This window comes from Oncorhynchus keta, chromosome 10, assembly GCF_023373465.1.
Source record: "Oncorhynchus keta strain PuntledgeMale-10-30-2019 chromosome 10, Oket_V2, whole genome shotgun sequence".
NCBI lineage: Eukaryota > Metazoa > Chordata > Actinopteri > Salmoniformes > Salmonidae > Oncorhynchus > Oncorhynchus keta.
In genome coordinates this window covers 56,948,231-56,967,904 of record NC_068430.1, presented here as the reverse complement: position 1 = coordinate 56,967,904, position 19,674 = coordinate 56,948,231, and positions in this window count along the sequence as shown.

Sequence of the window (19,674 nt, the reverse complement as noted above, 5' to 3'; positions counted from 1 at the left end):
AGAGTCACCAGTGGTGGGGTTGGGTTAGGGAGGGGGACCCACAGTGATTTGGACAGATATGGAGTCACCGGGTCATAAAGTTGAACTGGATTCTTGATGTCCCTGGACAGTTGATTGAGCTGCTGGTGTACAGATGTAGGATCTTAATTTGCTCACTCTTTTGTTGCTGAGAATTTTCCAGGACAGCAGGAAACGCAAACGTGTAGTATATTCAAGGTTTAAAAAGGCTTTTAAAGTTAGCAATTTCCACTTAAAAATGTCAGCCTTGACTTGCTCTAACAAAAAAAATGTATCAACCCCTGCAAAAATGTCCATTAATTATAATCCACATAATAATTCACATTTCCTGTTGCTTCAGGATGATTTTCCTGCTGTAGCAAACTGGCTTAAATTAAGATCCTACATCTATACTGCACGCCAAATTCACTTTCTCATTTCCCGGTCAAAGGCATAGAGGGAAAAAAATCTGGTTTATTTTATGTGTTTTGCATAACTTAATACATTGTCATATACCTGAGGGAAAAAAATCAACAGCAAATGGAAAAGACAGAGAATAATCAATATTTTTGGAAATAAAACACTGTGTTACGGTGCATTTTAAGGACTGGGTTCAGTATAGAGACATCCAGAACACGCACAATATGTTTTGAATCAAGTCTACCTTATTTTGCCATGATTATGTCACTAATTACATTTCGGCCTTTTCCATTATGAAAATGGATGTCGTTTTCACTTGGGCAGAGACATTTTAATGCATTTCCACGCCTTAATTAATTAGTTATGCTTAATAACTTGGAAGAGGCCCTTGATTGTGCGAACAACAAGCTTCTTTTGCCTAATCAAATCCAGCCCATTTCAATCAGGAAACAATTTGAATTAGTGGTAGGCGTACTGGAGTCTAGGGCAATAGGCTTTAAGGAATCATTATTGTATCATTCAAATTCTTTCCATTTAACTATTTCTACAATGTTTGCTGGAATAAAATCAAATACATGATGGAAATAAGATGAGGTATATTTAGTCTAATGTTTTGGGAACGTCAATTTAGGAAGTTGAGAACGGAAAGCGAGGCAAAAATAATACTTTCAAGCCACAGTGATGGCTGCATATTCCCCATTGAGTTTCAAGGTTACATACAATACGAATGCATTAATTAATGAATAATTAATTACATGTAACTACATAGTAACTACACTGGTTAATTTATTGAAGAACATTGGAATTCTTTCCAATTCCTTTCACTGTGATTCAGTCATTGTTTCATATGGCTTTTTCTGCAGTGACAGTATACAGCTGAGTAACTACTTGGCATGGGGGAAAGTGATGCAGAAAGATGTCTTTGAAAGAGCACAAATATACTTTATTTGACTAATTTACAGCTCTACCTAATTTTAGAGCTCAAGTTGCGACTACTCACTCACAACCACAAAAAAACACAAACGTCTGAAAAGGCTAATGTAGGCTAATGCGTTTATCGAAAGGGTACACACTGGCCCAATGCGGGAATCAAACCCACTATAGAGTTGCAAAGCACCATCATCCAACCAATGGACCTTCTGGTTGAGTTGAAGTTATGACTTGCACCTCATAAGGGACACTTCTGCTCAATGGTCTATTTTGTAAGATGAAATATGAACAATTAACCAGACATTTAGTAAAATGGAGTATTAACAGTCTCCCACCCTCCCGCTCTCTCTAATGCACACACACGTGCGTGCGCACACACACACACGCACGCACGCACGCACGCACGCACGCACGCACACACACACACACACACACACACACACACACACATTTACAGACACCAACAGTGAGCTTTTGCCATTTTCCCATCATAGACAGGAAGTGGTTTCTCAGCCATCATCATTCCCATGTTGCCATGGGTAGCATGGTGTTTCCTCCCCCCTTTGTTTTTGTGTCCATGTCTCTCCCTCTCCCCTTGTTTGTTTGTTTCCCGATGTTTTTATTTAAAACATCAAAAGAAGGCCCCCTTCCCTCTTGACGTCCCCTTCAGCCCCAGAGCCTTCAGAATGATTTGTAAACTTCAAACGGCTAAGAATCCAAGTCTGGTCTCCTCAGCTCATTTAGGTAATTCAATAAGCCAAGGGGGACAAGCGCAGCAGCACACCGCTTCCCCCCTGCCCCAACTGCCGCCAACCCCCCCCCGTCCCCCCCTCGCCCTCACTCTCCCCAACTGAAGCCCCTCTGGACTATGGGGAACACATGTCAGCTCCGCTGGACCAAACTCCCACAAAAGAAGCATTTATTGACGTCTTGTTCAGAGTCACTGATGGTGTTTGTTTTCCGAGTGCATATCATGTTTGTTGTGTGGAGGCCTACTCTCTCTCAATGCCATCAGTGAAGCTGTGAAGTTCAGTCCTTGTGCCTTTATACGAAAAGTACACTAGGCCTGCTTGATGGCGAGAATACACAACCACATTTAAATTGGGGACACTAACTAACTGTACCCATACATTTGCCTCACTTCCACGATGGGACAATAAACATACACTGTAACAAAAAAAGATTGTTTTCATTTTGTCTGTCGAATCTGAATCAGCACATTTTGGGAAGTTCAATCAGTGGACTTTGACTTGTTGTAATAATATATATATGTTGATTCAATGTACAATTGTAAGGCAACCAGCTGCGATAGGATTGTGACTTGTATGTTGAATCCCCCCCCCCAAAATGTACTTTTCATCAATTGACATGAAGTATGTGTAGATGTTGGCAGCGGAGAAGGTATTAAATACTAAGTCAGAGCGCACTGATTGGGCTTCCCAAAATTTGCCGATGCAGATTCGACAGACAAAACGAAACGATAATTTAAAAAAATTGCACATGCAAAAGAAACTGTGATGTTTAATGTTTTCAAATTTCTGAAATCATAACTCATGATCTAGGGTCATTTTCAAATGATTTTGATTGCACATCAATATGCATGTTTGCATATTTGCATAACGGAATTCCATTTATTACAAGGTTATGAAAGTAGTTTAGATTCCTAACTAACTCTTTGTATATTGATGAACTTGACAAAACAATTTGCCAAAATGAGACTCAACTGCGTACTAATTCAAACATGTCTCTGTGCTTTCACTGCGACAAGGCCTATTGTCAGTAACTTCATTTAGATTGGTCAACAAATAATCCATTTTCTAATTAACTATAATTACTTTAAGTCATTTCTGAATCATTGAATTCTCACATTTGAGTTGGCGATCAAAATGGTAGATTTTTAGATTACGTTGATTATTACATCCCTAAAAGCTTTTTTGTAGAAGATTTATTTTTTTAACCTCTTACCTACTGCCTCCTCTCTTTCACATGATAAATTATTATAAATCATAATATGGTCTTCATCGAAATCCTGCAGTTTATTTATCTGGTGGCATAAAAGATAGGTAGCAAGTAGGGGGGGGGGTGTTGCCTGAGGATTCCCATTCCACAGCTGTGACACAGGACAGTGTGACACCAATTATTGTCACGATTATTCATCAAGGAGGAGGTCAGTGTATGTGGACCCAGTAGGCTATCGGGGCTAAGTCCCCAGTAGGGTAGACATGTAGGGGGAGTGGTGGTGGGAAATAGTCTGTAACAGATATGCGCTTCTCCCCTTCCATTGTGTCCAGACAGAGGCGGTGGCGGCAGTGGCTAAATAGGCAATGTAGCGAAGGCCCTTAAACGCTGGAGGAGCATCAATCTCGGCTTTATCAAAACCATGCAGACATCGGCGGCCACTCCCCGTGGTGGGCTGTCTTAGTCCAGCAAATCTGCATCAAATAAAGAGAGGGACACTCCTGTTAATTTCTCCCCCCCCCCCTCCCGTCAGACATAGCTAAAAATGCCGCAATAAGCCTTCTTGGGAGATATCACAGCAGGTTAATGGTACTGTACATCCTCAAAAGTTATAGGTTCATATTTGGGGATTTTGTCCCATTATGCAAAATAATCATCCTCACCACCCGGTGCCAACCAACCAGCCGGACCTCTTTAGGGGGTGAATTTAAATCATGAAAAAATCCAAACATCTGACAGAACCCCAGAAAATGGGTTTGCATTCTGCTTGTTCAAATATTATGAGTGGCTGACACCACATCCACCACTGCCGCCGCCATCGGAGCCAAGGGAGAGACACTCTCTAATTCATTTAATTATTGGTAATTACCCGAATGTGTTTTTGTGTACATTCTTGAGTCTGACAGGACAGAGGAGCGGGGCTGCTTTGCTAACTATGTGTTCCATAGTAATTCATGCTGTGGCTCAGACTTGTTAAAGCCCAGTCGTACAGACAGATTGAGTTGTAATTTGGTCCCAGATTGACATAGATCCACACTGAGGGTGGCAGTCTGGCAGTAAACTGGGCTACAGCCTGGGAGCCACTGTGGACTGGATTTTTAAGTTAATGTGCTAGGGCTGTAGTGAAATTAAATTAGTTTGGTCACTTCTCAGATGTTTTGAGAGTTTTGGGGAAAAAGCGTCCTTAACGTGCGATTATGTGTTTTGACCTGTGCGTTGCTAAAAAAGTGGTTGTCAAGATGGAGACACACACACACACACGCACACACACAAAAGTGACCAATCATTAGAGAGAGAGGGAGGGTGGGGAGACAGTTGAAAGTCCTGGCCTATAAATGTCATGTTTGGTAGGAGATTTCCGGTTTTGCCTTCTAATTGATGTCAGGGGATTTGGGTTTTTATAGGGGAGGGGGGGGGAAAGAGAGAGGGAGAGAGAGAGAGAGAACCCACAGCACTGAAGTTGAGTTGAGTTGAACCCAAACTGAGTTTTAAACGGCCTCTTCCCCAGTAGACCATACCTCAGTTCATTACGGAGGGAAAAAGGGGTCACCATAGAATAATAATCCTTAGCTTTTATTTGACAGTTTAAGAAAAATATTGTGTCAACAAGTAAAAAAGGTTACGGCCGATCATAAACTACTTTCGTCGCTCCAAAAGAAAGCCACATTCTTCAATTTGGCCAATAAAATCTGTCATAACACGACTGTGCGGCGCAGTTTGATCTCAATCCTTCTTCACTTCATTGAAGAAACGCGGAGAGAGGGTGAGAAGGAGGGCGAGAAAAACGTTTCTTCTCACCATTCTCCGCCTCAGTTTCGTAGGAGTGACTTCTTTTGGAGGTGGCTTCAAAGTGGAGGAGTGAGGTTGTTGTTTCTCCTAAATATGTGGTCATTTGTACGCCTGGTTACAAAATGAAAATCTGAAAACACTTTACTTTCATGTGCTTGACTTTTCATCCGTAACCCCAACCCCTCTCTCGGTTTTCGACAGTGAGTGGGTTACTATTCTGTTTACAGTATTTCAAATTCCCTCTTCAAGTGTTTGCTTTGGCAGGTATTGCAGGCCTTTCCTTAGCAATTACAGGCTTGCTGGGTTTCTCAAATGGGCCTTTTGAAGAAATAACACTTTTCTCTCAGAGCTAAAGGGAAAAAATTACACATTTGGCCTACAGCGCATGTACTGTAGTCAATCACAGAGACTAAACTCTCAGAGTGAATGAGGAGGCATTAGTCACATTCAAGTTGATTGGGATGTCTTTGTATTGCCTGACGACTCAAACTGTATTCTTCCACTGCACTATGTTCGCTACATATTTCAGACTGCCACCGTTGAAGTCATTTATGTTGACGTCAGAATGAAGGGTGTTGAACAAAACAAAGTCATCAGTGACGGCAGCATTCACGCAAAACTGAAAGCACGAACCAACCAGTGCCTGGGAATATGGTTGAATAAAAACAGTCCAGTTATGATCTCCATAAGGCAATCAAACAGGCAAAGCATCAGTACACAGTACAGGTTTAACTCTGGACACATGAAAGGTGGGATGTATATGGAGGAGGGTACAGGGCAACAAAAGACGAACAGCAGAGATGCTACTGACTTTGGAGATGGGAAAAGGGCCGATTAACCGTGAGGCGAGTCTGCGGGATTCCATCTGGAGGGGCAGATCCTGGGTGGACAGTTATACCTTCTGCCAGAGATGATACCGGGGAGCTGGGGTCCGGTGGATATTCGCTTGTCGTCGATATCTGGAGGTGGTCTTGAGAAGGGCCAACCGGGCTCTCCTCCAGGTACGACGACAGTGGCGGACAAACATCTGGGCCGAAGGTATGCCAACCTCCTTCTTTTTACTCAGGGAAGAGCGGAGGCTGATACCCCAGAGAACACTCAAAGGGGGATAGGCCTGTGGCAGAGCAAGGAAGAGTATTGCGGGTGTATTTGACCCACACAAGCTGCTGGCTCCAGGTGGTGGGGTTGGCGGAGACCAGGCAGTGCAAAGTAGTCTCTAGGTCTTGGTTGGCTCGCTCCGACTGGCCATTGAACTGGGGGTGGAACTCGGAGGACAGGCTGGGGCGAAGACCCAATGAGGGTGTAGAACGCCTTCCAGAACTGGGACGAGAACTGAGGACCCCGGTCGGACACCAAGTCTACAGGTAGTCCATGGATCTGGAAGACGTGCTGCACCATGAGCTGGGCCATCTCTTTGGCAGAGGGTAGCTTTGGGAGAGGAATGAAGTGGGCGGCTTTGGAAAAATTATCCACTACGGTCAGGATGGCGGTGTTGCCATCAGATGGGGGAGATGTGAGACCAGGGATGATGAGGGACATGCAAAGGTTGGAGGAGACCAGATGGAGCTTGCAGATGAGTCTTGTTCTGTGCACAAACCGTGCAAGCGGCGATGAATGCGGAGACGTCAGGAAACATGGTAGGCCACCAAAAGCAATGTCGCACAAAAGCCAGGGTCCGATGGGTGCCTGGGTGGCAGGCAAGCCTGGAGGAGTGTGCCCACTCCAGGACTGAGGAGCGGACTGCGTCAGGAACGAACATCCGGTTATCTGACCCCCATCGGGGTTTGGCTGGGAACACTAGGCCTCACGAACCTGCTTCCCTATTCCCCAACTGAGTGCTGTCGTCAGGCACGAGGTGGGAAGGATGGTCTCAGGTTCCGGGGTAGTACACATGGGGTTATAGCAGCGTGACAGCAAATCCAGCTTGACATTCTTGTATCTCAGCCAGTATGAGAGGGAGAAGTTGAACCGGGCGAACAGTTAGCTTGCTTGGAATTGAGGCACTTGGCGGTGCGGAGATATTCCAGTTTCTTGTGGTCAGTCCACACAATGAAAGGATGTTCCGCCCCCTCCAGCCAGTGCCTCCACTTTTCCAACGGCATCTTCACCACGAGAAGCTCCCGATTCCCCAGATTGTAGTTCCTCTCCGTGGCCTTGAGGCAGTGAGAGAAGAAGGCGCAGGGATGTAACAGCCGCCACCCCGACATCCGAAACATAAGCCATCACCACAAACTGGCGGGACGGGTCAGGATGAACCAAGATGGGATTTGTGATGAAGCGATGTTTGAGATCCCGGAATGCCCAATGGAGAAGCTGGAGATCACGTGAACGGAACCCTGAAAGAGATGAGTGCAGACCGGGGGTAAGCCAGGATGCTGTAGCCCCAGTTAAAGTGGCGATAAAGGTTGGCGAATCCCAGGAAACGTTGCAGCTGTACACTGGATGTAGGCTAGGGCCAATCCACCACCGCTCTCACCTTCCCAGGATCCATCTGTACATTTCCTGCAGCGATGATGTAACCCGGAAAGGGGATGGTGGAGCGATGGAATTTGCACTTCTCTGCTTTTACAAAAAGCTGGTTCTTCAGGAGGCATTGGAGAACCTGTCGGACATGGTGCACGTGTTCTTGGGTGGAGCGGGAGAAGACGTGGATGTCATTGAGGTAGACGAAGATCAACCGGTTCAACATGTCGCGGAGAACATCGTTATCCAGAACCTGGAACACAGTAGGGGCGTTGGTGAGGCCAAATGGCATGACCAGATATTCGTAGTCACCGCTGCCCGTGTTGAAGGCAATCTTCCACTTGTCCCCTTCCCATATCCGCACCACGTGTTAGGCATTCCGTAAGTCCAACATTTAGAACATGGTGGCCCCCTGGAGAGGCTCGAAGGTCGAGAAGAAGAGAGGTTGTTGAGACCCTGGTAGTAGATGCACAGGTACAGGGTTTTGTCCTTCTTCTCCTCAAAGAAGAACCCTGCGCCGGAGGGGGAGGCAGAGGGTGGATGAACCCTGCAGCTAGGGAGTCCTCAATGTAGGTCTCCATAGCCTTGGTCTCAAGACCCGACAGAGAGTACATTCGTCCTCTGGGTGGAGTGGTGCCTGGGAGAAGGTCAATCCCGCAGTCATATGGTCGGTGCGGCAGCAGTGAAGTGGTCCGGGCCTTACTGAACACCTTTCCGGAGGTCCTGGTACTCCGCGGGAATGGCGAAGAGGTCCAGGGCAACTTCCGAGCCCCCAGGTTGACTTCCTGGGGCAGGCTGCGCTGACTTCAGGCAATGGGCGTGGCAGAAGGGCTCCAGCCCATGATTTCGCTACACTCGCATTAACATCTGCTAACCATGTGTATGTGACAAATAAAATTTGATTTGATTTGATTTGATTTGACACGGGCAGACCAGTTAATGAGGGGATTGTTGCACTGGAGCCAGGAAAATCCCAATACCACGGGAACCTGAGGATATTTAATGAGCAGGAATTGGATCATCTCGCTGTGGTTCCCTGACACACGTAGGTTGATGGGGTGGTATTGTGGGTTACCCGGCCTATAGAGCACCCGTCGAGTGCTCTAACGTCCATTGGAATGGAGAGGGGCTGAGTGGGGATGTCTAGCTCCGAAACCAGGGTAGCATCCATAAAGTTCTCATCGGCCCCAGAGTCGATGAGTACCCGGAGAGATTTCCACTGTTTCCCCCACAGCAAAATGCATGAAAAGGATTATGAATAAGGGGATAGGAAAAGCCTGGTCTTTTAGTGGACAGGTGAATTACCATTAGTCCTGCAATACAGACAGCTCTTGGTGTGAAGCCTGTATAGCCGTTCAGCTGGAGAGAGCCTAGCTCTGCCTAGTTGCACTGTCCATGATGTCGATGTATCCCATCACATATACAGTTCATTTGGAAAGTATTATGAAATCCTCATCAATCTACAGAAAATAACACATAATGATGAAGCGAAAACAGCTTTAAATTTTCTGTGCAAATGTAATGAGAAAAACAACAGAAATACCTTAATTACATAAGTATACAGACCCTTTGCTATGAGACTTGAAACTGAGCACAGGGGCATCCTGTTTCCATTGATCATTCTTGAGATGTGTCTACCACTTGATTGGAGTCCACCTGTGGTAAATTCAATTGACTGGATATGATTTGGAAAGGCACACACCTGTCTATGTAAGGTCCCACATCATGTCAGATCAAAACCAAGCCATGAGTTTGAAGGAAGTGTCCATAGCTCTGAAACAGGATTGTGTTGAGGCACAGATCTGGGGAAGGGTACCAAAACAATTCTGCATCACTGAAGGTCCCAAAGAACACAGTGGCCTCCATCATTCTTAAATTGAAGAAGTTTGGTACCACCAAGACTCTTCCTAGATCTGGCAGCCTGGCCAAACTGAGCACTTGGGGAGGAGGGACTTGATCACAGAGGTGACCAAGAATCATATGGTCACTCTGACAGAGCTCCAGAGTTCCTCTGTGGAGATAGGAGAACCTTCCAGAAGGACAACCATCTCTGCAGCACTCCACCAATCAGGCCTTTATGGTAGAGTGGCCAGACGGAAGCCACTCCTCAGTAAAAGGCACATGAAAGCCCGCCTGGAGTTTCCCAAAAGGCACCTAAATGACTCTCAGACCATGAGAAACAAGATTCTACAAAGTCAATAATGAATTTTCTAAACCCATTTTTGTACAGGATTTACCCCAGTGTTTAACTCAACAGGCTCAGACTTTTGTGTTTCCATCTTCAACTCACTGGGCCATGGTGCCGGCAGACCTGCTTTCACCTGGGGACAAAGCCAGGCCACTGGTACTTTTCAACTGACATTTGCAAAACAATGGCCAACTGAGAACTTTAACACCTTCTCAAACCAATTGTCTTGATCAAAATCTAATTTTATTGGTTGCATACACATGTTTAGCAGGTGTTATTGCTGGTGTAGTGAAATGATTGTGTTCCTACTTCCAGCAGTGCAGTAGTGTCTAACAATTCACAAAAATACACATATGATGATGGTGAGGTTGTTGATTCTGCTCTCCCCAAGGTCAGAAGAGTCACACTCCTATTGGAAACATAATTACACTAGAATTTACATTAACATAAAACACTAGTGAAACACTGGTGTGGGGGTAAGTCTCCATGGAACAACACAGGACCAGAGAAGACAGACAGGCCCATGGGGTGTAGTTCTGTTGGAGCCAGAGTCTACAACACCACAGAGAAAGAGAGAGAGAGAGAGAGAGAGAGAGAGAGAGAGAGAGAGAGAGAGAGAGAGAGAGAGAGAGAGAGAATGAACTACAGGACAAAATACAAATCCTCCAACCAATACAAACCCCGCTATGGTGTTGATGGCATCCTAAATGAAATGATAAAATATACAGACCACAAATTGGCTATACTTAAACTCTTTAACATCATCCTCAGCTCTAGCATCTTCTCCAATATTTGGAACCGAGTATTGATTACCCCAATCCACAAAAGTGGAGACAAATTTGACCCCAAAACCTGCTGTGGAATCTGCGTCAATGGCAACCTTGTGGAAATCCTCTGCATTATCATTAACAGCAGAGCATGTTATATGGGCTTTTGCCAAATTACAGTAAGACAGACCAATTATTCACAACACAAACAACTATTTATTTCCTTAGCGCCGTGGGGTGAGACAGGGATGTAGCTTGAGCCCCACCCTCTTCAACATATATATCAACAAATTGGCAAGGACACTAGAACAGTCTGCAGCACCAGGCCTCACCCTACTACAATCTGAAGATAAATGTCTACTGTTAGCTGATGATCTGGTGCTTCTGTCCCAATCCAAGGAGGGCCTATAGCAGCACCTAGATCTTCTGCACAGATTCTTTCAGACCTGGGCCCTGACAGCAAATCTCAGTAAGACAAAAATAATGGTGTTCCAAAAAAGGTCCAGTTGCCCAGACCACAAATACAAATTCCATTTAGACACCGTTGCCCTAGAGGACAGAAAAAACTATAGCTACCTTGGCCTAAACATCAGCACCACAGGTAACATCCACAAAGCTGTGAATGATCTGATTGACAAGGCAAGAAGGGCCTTCTACACCATCAAAAGGAACATCAAATGTGACATCCCAATTAGGATCTGGCTAAAAATACTTGAATCAGTTGGAGAACACATTTCTCTCTATGGGTTGGGAGGTCTGGGGTCCGCTCAACCAACCCTGAATTCACAAAATGGGACTCTGCATGCAGAATTCTGCAAAAACATATTCCGTGTGCAACATAAAAAGCCAAATAATGTACGTGGATGACTTTACCCACTAATGATCAAAATCCAGAAAAGAGCTGTTAAATTCTACAACCACCAAAAGGAAGTGATTCCCAAACCTTCCATAGCAAAGCCCTCACCTACAGAGAGATTAACCTAGAGGAGTGTCCCCTCAGCAAGCTGGTCCTGGGGCCCTGTTCACAAACACAAACAGACCCCACAGTAACACAATTAGACCCAACAAATCATGAAAAAAGATAATGAATTGAATGAATTGAAAAATAACAAACTGGAATTATATTTAGCTCTAAACAGAGAGTGCATAGTGGCAGAATACTATGTACAGACTCAGTGAGCATAGCCTTGCTATTGAGATAGGCCATCATAGGCAGACTTGGTTCTCGAGAGAAGACAGACTTTGCTCACTGCCCACAAAATGAGGTTGACACTGAGCTGCACGTCCTAACCTCCTGCTAAATGTATGTCCATATTAGAGACACATATTTCCATCAGATTACACAGACCCACAAATGATTTTGAAACAAATCCAATTTTGATAAACTCCCATATCTATTAGGTGAAATACTACAACGTGCTATCACAGCAGCAAGACTTGTGACCTGTTGCCACAAGAAAAGGGCAACCAGTGAAAACACCATTGTAAATACAAACTATATTTAGTTTTACTTATTTTCCCTTTCGTACTTCTATTATTTGCACATTGTTACAACACTGTACATGGCCATAAAATAACATTTGAAATGTCTCTATTATTTTGGAACTTTTGAGAGTGTCATGTTTACTGTTCATTTCTGATTGTTTATTTAAATTTGGTTTATTATCTATTCCACTTGCTTTGGCAATGTAAACATGTTTTCTATGCCAATAAAGCCCAATGAGTTTAATTGAGAGAAACTAAATAAAGGGGAGTGTAAAATAAATGGACTTGAGAGAACAGAAAGAGACAGCATTCAAATGTGTGTGTGAGAGAAGAGGGAGAAAGGAGAACGATAGAACAATGGCAAAAGAAATGGAGAGAGAATGAAAAAGAAGCTTTGCGAGAGAGGGAGATTGTAAAGAATCCGTCACAGAAACGGGGGACATTGACCTCACCATTGCCTCATCGCATATCGGATAATTGAAATAATCATAATTGCCTGATTGCACTTGAACATTTCTCAGTGAAGATTATGACTTGGCGTTTGGGATGATGAAAGGCATAATAACATCAACACAGTTGGCCTTCGCATTGTAGAAGAACGTTGGGGGGCAAAGGGAAGGGGGTCATAGGTTTCATACCCCAAGGCAAAGAATTCTCTCTCTCTCTCATCCCCCTCTCTCTCTTTCTCTCCCACACACACACACACACACACACACACACACACACACACACACACACACACACACACACACACACACACACACACACACACACACACACACACACACACACACACACACACACACACACACACACACACACACACACACACTCAGTCTTTCCCCCTATCTCTCTCTCTCTCCACCCACAAGGGAGAGAGTAGAAATCCCATTACCCAGACTGGAGCCGGAGTCGGCAGTGAAAAGGCACAGGGACAAAAAGCGATTTTCCACGGAACAAAACCATTACAATGGTGCGCCTTTGATCTCGCTCCCCCCTCTACCAGTGCCAATTGAACTTTGTCACCATGCAACTGTCATCCGCAAAGGGAGAGACACTCTGAATGAAGCGGTCCACAGCAATTTACTCCCAGACAGGGCTTTGAAGTGTCAGTGAAAAGTCAGGGCTCCTTCCCTCTTCTTCTTTGGACTCTCTCTCTCTCTGTTTGTCCAATGGCCAGTGGGGTTGACTGGATGGCAGTTTATTAGAGGGACCAGCAGGGGGGGGAGAGAGAGAGAGAGAGAGAGGGAGAGAGAGAGAGAGAGCCAACACTCCTTCTCTATTTCTCCTTCTCTCTCTCTCCATCTTAGAAACAGAGGCATGCAGCGCAGGCATGTGGATAACCAGTCTGGGCCCCACAACATCAAAAGCCTGAGAGCCCCTGAGAATACAAATGTGGGGCCTAATGGTACACTTCATTAATGTCCCCCCATCAAAGGCCACTTTACTGACTTTGGAGATTGACTAATTTACACATTGTGGGAAATTGCTCCCAGCCATGCGTGAAACTGCCAAGCATTTATGGAGAGAGAGAGAGTGTTCGAAAGAGAGAAGGAGAGAGAGAAGAGGGAGGGAGAGCGAAGGAAAGAAGAGGAAGGGAGAAGATAGAGGGAGAGGGCAGGAGGAGACAGAGAAGGAGACGAATGCAGGGAGAGAGAGAGAGGAGGGACACCCTGTCTCTTTCTTGAGTGCATGAACTACTGCGAATGGTGGCTGTCCAAGGCAAATTCACCCGCATAGCCTACTGTACGTCTGTGGGTTTCTCAAGCATTGCTGTAGCAGTTCTGCTGGTTTCTCTCTCTCTCTCCCTTTCTGTCTCCTGTCCCTTTCTCCTTTTCTCAGCTAAATCCACTCTCTTCTCTCTCAAGTCACACTTATATTGCTGTCGTCACCAGTTATTACAAGCGCAGGGCCATATGTAGCCCAACATGTTTTACAACCACGTTAACCATGCTTGAGGACTTAAGTTACTGCTTTAAATATTTTCAATAGCTCTCTTATAAACTTCAGTAAGTATGGGCGGGAGAGGGAAGGAAGTTAACGCCTGCGTCCAGCCGGGCACCTGCGATACAGAGGGAGTCTTTCACCTAGAAAATTATATGGCTTTAATTTGTCTTTTTGAAAAAGATTGTAGCGGCAGCAAGTTGGGGCCAAATTGTCAGTGTAGCGAGGCAGAATGTGAGAAGTGTGTTGAGTTTCTGTGTATGTAAGCACACGTTTTGACATAAGTAAATACACCGGCCTGGGTGGAACACCTGTTTATGTTGGACCTGCGGAACTGACCGAAATTAGAAAGGAGTTTTCAATGTGGCAGAGTTCTCATGTAGCGGGAAAAAGTACCAATAGGACTTATTTTCAAAAGCTGGACTGGCAAACAAAGTATGCCACTGGACCTAGATTTGGTCTGCTGGGAGGGAAGGTAGAGTAGCAGGCTAATGTGTCAAGCTAACTGAGCACGGCTTCTGTAACTAACTGTTGGCAGCCAGCGGTAACTACACACTTTTCCCATTGGTTGGTTAACACCGAATATTTGAATATGATGACTTATTCGACCAATTAAACTGTCACAGGCTTTTTTTTTCCCTCTCTCGCACTCTCACTGCTCCTTTATCAGAGGCTGCTCATCCATAATACACTCTACTGCTGCTCCGCAGGGCTCCAGGCTTCTCACTTAACTTTGTCCGTAGTCACATCAAAGTGGTAAAAGGAGGTAGATCACAAAGTATGTCAGACGTTAGCCAGAGTCTCTCTCTCTTGGGCCAAACCACCATAGGACCAAACATGGCTTATTCTCTACCATTTGAACACTTAAATCAGTGTAAATGGTGAATAGGTCACTACTATTCAGGGAAAGGCATTCATGCACTTGGTAAAAGTCCCAATACTTGCTAATGATGTCTGGTGAGTTGATTTTTGGACATTGCAGGCTCATTGCCAGATGACATTAAATAGAGGCCTACATTTTAGTATAGATGCAGCTTATCCAAATCTTTTCTTGTCAGTTTGTTGGATAAGGTATAAAATATGTACAATTTTCATGACATACCTACGTATGGAGTGCTATTGGAACCAATAAAATACTTGAATTTCTATCACTCAGAATATTATACTGATGATGTGATATTCCCTCCCAAATTCCTTTTTAGAATGTTCCTCCTTTGGTTTTATGTTTGATGTATAACTTAAAAGGGCTAAACGTTTGTCGCTCTAACCGCGGGGACACGACAATGGCTCTTGATCAACTGAAACCCCGGCGAGACTTTATCAATAGACCCGAGGTTGTAGTCACGTGAGCCTTAAAGGAATAGCTGAATTCGTCTTTTGTCCGGCCAAAACGAGACGCTTGAGACCCAGCCAATCTGCCTGCCCGATCAGGAGGAGAAAAGCCACGCACGGATTGAAGTAATGCTGTGCTTCTTGTTGAACAAATTCACCATTGTGACTCGTTAGTGTGATACTATCCACATACCTGCTTAGGAAAAGCCACCAGAAAAGGGGGGAAGGGGGGCTGGGTATTTGCCAACAGTGTGGGATGAGTATGTGTGTGTGTGTGTCGGTGTGTGAGTGTGTCAGTGTATCGGTGTGTATGTGTGTCGGTGTTGGTGTGTGTGTGTGTTTGGGGGGAATAGGAGGGGGACCACTTACTGGGTCACAAATTCACATTGAGAGGAGCACATCTGCATTTTATCAGCTTCACCCAGATAGGGTTTCAGCGAGCGATTGTCTGCGGATTGGCCATTGGTTTTTTTAAAAGTGGTAAATTGTTGAGGAAAAGCAGAGGACATGCACAATGACGTAGCATGCTGCTGCCACTCACTGAGGCAGTTTGGCTCGGCAGGCTAACGCCACTGTGAGTTAGTGGGATGAAGGGGGGAGCATGAGGATGGAGGTTGCTATGAAATGTTGATACCCTCCCTGTTCTCCAAACCCAGGAATTTCCAGTTCTCCCAATCCTTCATCCCTCCTATGCTGTGTCAGGTCAGGGTGTGTGTGTGTGTGTGTGTGTGTGTGTGTGTGTGTGTGTGTGTGTGTGTGTGTGTGTGTGTGTGTGTGTGTGTGTGTGTGTGTGTGTGTGTGTGTGTGTGTGTGTGTGTGTGTGTGTGTTGCAGCCTGTTGAATTCACATGTGAGTATTTCCATTATTCATTTGGTTGGTATGGCCCCAAATTGCTCAAACAGAATACCGCACACAAAACCTCACGAGGAAAAAAAAAAAACCTGTAAAGAAAACAACAGTGCTAAAAAAAAAAGTTTTCTCACCCTGATTTGAAGGCCGTATGTATATCTTGTATCTTCACCAAGCAAGAACAATAATCCACCAAACACATACATAGATAACAGTAAAGGAGGAAAAAGTGGGTTGTCTGTTTATGATGACCAACCCCAATACATGACCTTGCACGCTGGACCTATCTGACACCACATCATGCCTACTGATACCCTAAAAGGAGGCCGGAGACTGTGGATGCAGGCGTGTGGCGATTGGCAAGAAAAACTAGTCCCCTGGGACCTTTCTCCCCGTCCCTCTACTCCATTTCAGTCTTCCTCCTCTTTCCCTTCATTCATCTATGGTCAGGTCCATAATTATTGGCACCCTTGATAAAGATGAACAATAGGGACTCTTTAAAATAGATAATACAAATACTGCGGTATAGTGCATGCATTTAAAATATATAATTATATTCATTCATAGTATTACAATTACACTAATCAAAATCCCCCCCAAAAATTGAGGGATCAAAAATCAACATTTCGCATTGGACATCTGTCTCCGGACTAGAACCCCATTGAAAACCTGTGGTTTGAATTGAAGAGGAAAGTCCATAAGAGCAGACGAAGGATATCAATGATCTGGAAAGATTCTGTATGGATGAATGGTCTAAGATCCCTCCCAACGTGTTCTCCTATCTCATAAAACATTTTTTTGAAAAAGGCTCAATGTCGTTATCCTCGCAAGAATTGTATTGAAAACAGGGGTGCCAATCATTTAGAACCATCTTTTTTTTTATTTGTTTCTCTGAGCAATTGTATTAGTGTAAAATAATATAATTTTGGTCATATTTATCAAGGGTGCCAATAATTATGAACCTGCCTGTTTATCGCTGGCTCCTAGCCGATAACAGACAGGAATATGATGAATGTGGGTGTCAGTGGGGATGAAAGAGTGGGAACAGATATGGGAAAAGGCAGGGGAAACAGTTACGTTTTTTTACGAGTTTAAGAGTCCACTTTATATTGTTTACTACAGTAGAATAGCGAAATAACCAATTGTTGAAGATATGGGAGTGTAATTGAATGGAATGATAGAATGAAATAAGAACATTTTCACACCCCTTTACTTTTTTCTCCACATTTTTTTGTGTTACAGTCTGAATTTAAAACTGATAAAATTAAGATTTTATGTCACTGGCCTTACAAACAATACCCCATAATAATGTCAGTGGAATGTTTTTTTGGGGGGGGGGTTACACATTACACATGAAAAGCTGAAATGTCTTGAGTCAACAAGTATTCAACCCTTTTGTTATGTCGAACCTAAATAATTTCAGAAGTAAAAATTTGCTTAACAAGTCACGTACAGTATGTTGCATGGTCTCACTCTATGTGCAATAATAGTATTTAACAATTTTTTATGACTACTTCATCTATGTACCCCACACATACAGTTATCTGTAATGTCCTTCAGTCGAGCAGTACATTTCAAACACAGATTCAACCACAAAAACCAGGAAAGTTTTCAAATGCCTCACAAAGAAGGGCACCTATTGGTAGATGGGTAAAAAAAGGAGACATTGAATATCACTTTGAGTATGGTGAAATTATTCATTAGACTTCGGATGGTGTATCAATACACCCAGTCACTACAAAAATACAGGCGTCCTTCCTAACTCAGTTGCCGGAGAGGAAGGAAACTGCTCAGGAATTTCACCATGAGGTCAATGGTGACTTCAAAACAGTTACAGAGTTTATTAATGGGTGTGATAGGAGAGAACTGAGGGTGGATCAACAACATTGTAGTTGCTCCACCATACGAACAGAAATAACAGAACAAAAAGCAGGAAGCCTCTACAGAATAAAAATATTCCAAAAAAAGGATCCTGTTAGCAATAAGACACTAAAGTAAAACTGCAAGAAATGTGGCAAATAAATGAACTTGATGTCCTGAATACAAGGTGTTATGTTTGGGGCAAATCCAACACAAAATATCACTAAGTACCCCTCTTTATATTTTCAAGCATGGGGGTGGCTGCATCATGTTATGGGTATGCTTGTCATCAGCAAGGACTAGAGAGTTTTTGGGGGGGACAAAAATAAACGGAATAGAGCTAATCAGAGGCAAAATCCTAGAGGAAAACCTGGTTCAGTCTCCAGACACTGGGAGATGAATTCACCTTTCAGCAATAACCTAAAACACAAGGCCAAATATACAATACACTGGAGTAGCTTACCAATATGACATTGAATGTTCCTGAGTGGCGTAGTTACAGTTTTGACTTAAATCGGCTTGAAAATCTATGACAAGACTTGAAAATGGCTTACTAGCAATGACCAACAACCAACTTGATAGAGCTTGAAGAATTAAAAAAGAATACTGTACAATACAGGTGTGCAAAGCTCTTAGAAACTTAAGCCATCCTCATGCTTCCCAGCCAAAACAGTTTGGAAGAGTTTGTGCATATACTATAAAGACATTTTATAAAGTTTTTGTTCATTTTGGACTTCAGTGAGGATTTTTGGGCTGTTCGGACACAATATTCTTTCTGGAGGAAAGCCGAAGTTCAGAGCTGAAGTCTACACCCCTTCGTCGGTAAATGGTCAACTGTCCCAACCGTGAAGCACAGGGGTGGTAGCACCATGTTGTGGGGGTGCTATGCTGAGGGACTGGTGCACTTCATACAATAGATGGTATCATGAGGGGGGGGGAAATTGTGTGGATATATTGAAGCAACATCTCAAGACATCAGTCAGGTCAAGTTAAAGCTTTGTCGCAAATGAGTCTTCCAAATGGACAATGACCCCAAGCATACCTCCAAAGTTATGGTAAATGGCTTAAGGACAACAAAGTCAAGGTATTGTAATGGCCATCACAAAACCCTGACCTCAACCCTATAGAAAATGTGTGGGCAGAACTAAAAAAGCGTGTGCGAAGAAGAAAGCCTACAAACCTGACTCAGTTAGACCAGCTTTGTTAGGAGGAAATGGCCAAAATTCAACCAACTTATTATGGGAAGCTTGTGGAAGGCTACCCAAAACATTTGGCCCAAGTTAAGCAATTTAAAGGCAATGCTACCAAATACTAACTGAGTGTATGTAAACTTCTGACCCACTGGGAATGTGATGAAAGAAATAAAAGCTGAAATAAATCATTCTCTCTATTATTATTCTGACATTTCACATTTTTAAAATAAAGTGGTGATCCTAACTGACCTTAGACAGGGAATTTCTACTAGACGTTGTGTAGATGAACAGATGATCTCTGCATGTGTATTTCCCACAGTAAAGCATGGAGGAGGAGGTGTTATGGTGTGGGGGTGCTTTGCTGGTGACACTGTATGTGATTTATTTAGAATTTGAGGCACACTTAACCAGCATGGCTACCACAGCGTTCTGCAGTGATACACCATCCCATCTGGTTTGGGCTTAGTTTGACTATCATTTGTTTTTCAACAGGACAATG